Source organism: Poecilia mexicana, unplaced genomic scaffold (genome assembly GCF_051168715.1).
Source record: "Poecilia mexicana isolate PSO_F unplaced genomic scaffold, ASM5116871v1 scaffold_15, whole genome shotgun sequence".
Classification (NCBI taxonomy): domain Eukaryota; kingdom Metazoa; phylum Chordata; class Actinopteri; order Cyprinodontiformes; family Poeciliidae; genus Poecilia; species Poecilia mexicana.
In genome coordinates this window covers 26,197,437-26,202,346 of record NW_028263384.1, presented here as the reverse complement: position 1 = coordinate 26,202,346, position 4,910 = coordinate 26,197,437, and positions in this window count along the sequence as shown.

The window sequence follows — 4,910 nt, the reverse complement described above, 5'->3', positions numbered from 1 at the left end:
CACGGCACCGTTCAGCAAATCACGTGAAACTGGACGTTTCTCATTAACCAATAGCGTTTGTAGAGGTCTAGGAGGCGGGAGTTATGCAAGTAAGTTTCTTTTTTGAAACATCTACTATGAGCCTTCCAGTTTCCTGTAAAATCAAACTAACTCTCTTCGCTATGTTTATATTATGAGAACTTTTTCAGTTATTGTATTTGCTATTTTGTTGTAAATTGTTAATTAAATCTTCCTAAAAACTACATTTGTATCCTAATGTATCAGAATCAGCTTCATTTGCCAAGTTTGCGCACTTTAAGAATTTGACTGCAATTTTGCTTTGCTCTCGATTAAGACATAAAATATAAATATAAAAAAGGTAAAACAAATAAAAATATTTTTTTTTATTTCTGTACATACAAAATGAATGGGACACTCTGACAGTGTTCGTCGCAGAAAAAACTGAGGCGGCTGAATTTTACAATTAGTACTCTGAAGATGAACGTTTAGGAAGTATGTTACTTTTTTAGGCTACTCAGTGGCATGTGTTTTCTCTGAAATCATTCTTTTGTTAAACTATTTTCTGTACTTACAAAATTGCTGATGTTGCCTACTGTATATTTGGATTGGAAGCATAAGCATGATAAAAAAAGGAAACATCCATATGCAAGTACTTTTTCACAGCAGAAGTTTACAGAAGTTAATATATTCTTTGTACACAGAAAGTGGAATTTCCTTCCACGGAAATTCTCCAAGTAGTCAATAACTGGCAGCTTGTGTTTGTGGAAACAGGCAGTAAAATGGAACAGGAGGAGGTGCAGGATTGTGACATTGGATTGGACCTTCAACGCAGCCTCTTGTATACTGCTTATTCAACCTGCTCACACAGATCAATACCAGTTTGTTTTCAGGAACTCAGGCGTCCCTGTTGTAACTCGGTTTGATCTCCGTTTTGCTGAACAACATGGTCAATACCTCGACCGGCTAATAGACACAGGTGGGGAGAGCAGAACGTAATGCTGGAACCAGCTAGCGATGGACACAAACTCACTCATCTCTCTCTTTACTCTGAGCTCTCAGAAATGTTTTATTCTGATGAAAGGAGACAGAAAAATGCCCATCAGGATGCACCTGCTTTGAGGCTGTCGATCTGCCGATACTCTCAGGGCCTAATTTAAGTCTCAGGGATTCGGTTATGAAAGGAAGAAAATAAAGCATCACTGGATGAACATCAGGAAGGTACAGGAAAAAACTAAGTGGAACTGGAACTGCTTTTCAGTGAAGATCAGCCCTGAGTCATGTGCAGTTTGTCTGAAGATCAATGGGCAACACTTACAATGAATGTGTCTTAATTACTGCACTAAAGAGCCAATATCTTACCTTAATACCTGCTATTAGCAGAGCCAGCATAAAGTGACTACAGAATGCTTTTAATTATGCAGCTATTTTCAAATAGTTCAGTTAAATTCATTCCTACTGAGGTTCCATTTGTGCCTTAGCTCAGTTTGCTTTTCATTTAAGCATGAGCACACGAGCAATGGGTAACTTCTGATAACAAATTTTCTGCCTTGCGGTTGAAAACTAAGCCTCATTTCTTGACCATGATGGAGTTTTCAGTTTGGGCTTTTAAACGACATTTGCTCCACTGTAAACTGGATTGATGGAAGATTTACATTTAGACGGAACAAACGTTATTATCAGCAACAGGCAAATCAGCATGTTTAGAGATTTCTTCCCCGTGTTGTGTTTTTTTAGTCACACTTTAATGTTTTACATCTTGGACAATTGGTGATATAAGATAAAGGTAACCCAAGTAGAAAATATAATTTTTAAATGATTGAAAATACCTTTATCCTATTGGAAGATATTGGGAGATGGGAATCACTTGAGCTATATTATATGTGACAAAAATAAGAAATAACACAAAAAACTTCCAATTGGGCAAACATTTGCATGACATAGTGGTTATAGCTTGACCATCTAGTGATTTTTTCTGTCTTTGAACACTTCAGTACAACTCTTCCAACATTGTTAAAAAAAATAAACTCTTAAAACTCCACTTCTTCCTGTTGGCCCATTTAAGCTGATGTCAGCCAAGGAACCAAAACAGTATATTTACAACAAAACTGCTGCATCTCAGGGTCTCAATCATTGGGTCTAAATCTAAAAACCTTAAGTGGAGATCACATCTACATATTCCAAGACATAAACCATTTCTGCCATCTTAAAGCAACAATGTTTAACCATATCCCTTCGAGAAGAGGTCCATATTTTCTACTCAGCTGTAAAATACGACTTACACCATCTGTCTTTGAATAACTAAACATAGCTTGATGTAAACTATGTGCCCAATTGGATTCAAAAAGAGTAAAGGCTGTTGACTTTATTGGGAGCAGCAGATGTTAAATGGCTGAATAAACTCTTTACTCTTCTGTAGGACACTGCTGTACACCAAACAGATCCAGAAGTCAACCATGTTAACTTCATTGACTCCTTGGTGTCACTTTGATCCAGGTTTTGACCCTCGCCGCCTTCCATTTTTCACCTTCTCCTCTTCCAGTTTCTCTTTTTAGATCTCTCTTTTGTGACTCTGATTCTGCCACCTCTCACATGGGGTAATTGTTCAGCGGGTTCGGCGGCTCTTGCTGAATGACACTGCAGCATGCCCCCCGCCACCTCTCATAGACTGGGATCTCTGACACCAATCTTAGCGAGGCCGCGACACCATTTGGTGTAACTGGCCCTTGTGAAGGAGATGGCATAATTGTCCTAATTAGGACGGGGGGAGACGATCCGGGCGGCCGCGACTCTGACCCAACTCGGACTGAGTCCATATGGTGGGAGGCTGATAATGAGCTGGTTAATGTGGTGTGTCCATCAGGAGGAAATGCTCAGTATGAATGACATACTAGAGAGATTGACAAGTTTTAACACTTTTTACCATTTCTTTCTGTCTCAAACTGTCACACAAACTCCAAAATTTTACGTTTTCTCCCCAATACAAACAGAATCCATTTATTGTGTATATGCTTTTAATTACACTCAACAGCCATACCTGTTAGCACACTAGTGGGCGTTACATTTTAGCAGTAATTATGGACATTTTGCCCCCTTATCAAAAACGACATTTTCAAACTATTTCATTTTATGAATCATTTGTTTTTCTGGCCTTGACTCTCTTGGCTCCCATCAGCAGCTGTGTCACTATTTCATGCTGTGACTTTGTTCCCTTTATGAATATGAGATGTAGTGCCAGTTCAAATGAAAGTATTACAAATCTAATGGCCAATAATGAGATGCTGTTTCACCGTTATTGGGCGTGGGTTGTGTCTATTCCAGTGTGTGTGTGTGTGTTTTGTGTACAATTTGATGCTAATAAAACCATACTTTCTGCTCCAGGGAGCAAGCACTGACCAGGATTCAGATTAGGCTTTAATGGCTCCCAGGCCTGAGGCTAAATTGAAATGTAAAACCCCAAACCAAACATCATTTGGTTCTTGCATTTCTTGATGTGGCCCAGCAAAGTGGAAATTGGAGACATGTTGCTGTTTAACTGTGATTTGCTTTCTTTTATGCAAATATTGACGTGCTCTAAAGGGGCTCCATGCATGTCTGGATTTATGACGGTTCGTTTCGGTTAATCTGCATCCACTTAGCAGCTTCTTCCCTGTGAATTCAAATGTTTAAGCACATACTGGCAGCATTTATTCACTTTTTTTCTTTTTACATAACTAACTTTGAGAAATGTCACTGGGATTTGTTGTGATACAAGTAGTGGTCTTTAACTATGCTACGGAAAGACAAGGATACATGGTTTTCATAATCCTCTGCATTTACAAGTCTTGTTTTGAAAGTGAATTGTGGATATGCATTCAGCATTTGCACTGACAACCGTAATTCAAATTCTGTGAACAAATTGCTTTAATAGGGTGCACTGCAATCAGTTGAATTGAATCCATGTCTTAAAAATGTAAAGCAGTTCTGAAGGCAAATGGGACCCAATCCAGTAACAGAAAAGTGTACCTAATAATTTGGTCATTTTTATGTGCCCTGGCTGTCCTGGAGCACTATTGATTTGATGTGATATAAAACATTGGTTTCATTGACTTTACATAAGACTTCATTAATTATTTTCTATATAGATCTGTCTTACATCCCATATAGTGTGCTTACTGTAGCATTTCACTCAATAAAGCACCCACACATGACATCAGTAACCTCCAAGAGCATTAGTTTGATGCATATACCCTCTGTTGGTTTCTTTCAAGCAAAGCAGGCGCTTCATATGTTAAAAGTCAGAACTACTGATGGAGTATAGTAGACATAAAACAGGATGTAATTCTGTAGTGCCAGAGTTCCTCATGCAACTTAACATTTTCCTTTATTGGTCCATAGGGACCTTAGCAGTCATAAATCAACCAAAACACCCAGCAACACTAATTTTGTCTTTAATTGTAACAATGTGTCATGATTCATGTTCTAATTGCTCCTGAGGGGGGGGGGGGAGGTGTTAGCTGATGATTCAGAAATTATTCAGCACAACACGGGGTAGAAAATGTAAATAGATTTTAACTCTTTACCCAGTAATAAAAGACATCCAGTTAACCTGATATAACAGACCCATATTTGTGTAAATTTGTCAGATATTCAATCTATATTCTTAAACTTGAAATGTCAGGAGGAACATAGACTTCACTTTTGAAAATGAACTTCCAATGAAAGTGAGTTCAAGACCTGTTCTCATTTTTAGGTCGGCGGGGTGACGGCGTGGGCGAGATTACTGATAAAACTCGTAATCTAATTTAGTCACTTCTGAAATCAAGTAACCAGTAAAATAATTACTTTTTAAGGAACTGATCAGTAATCAGTAGTTGGATTACTTTTTACAGGTAACTGTGGCAGCAAAGGCATCGACCATTTTTCTAAAAAAC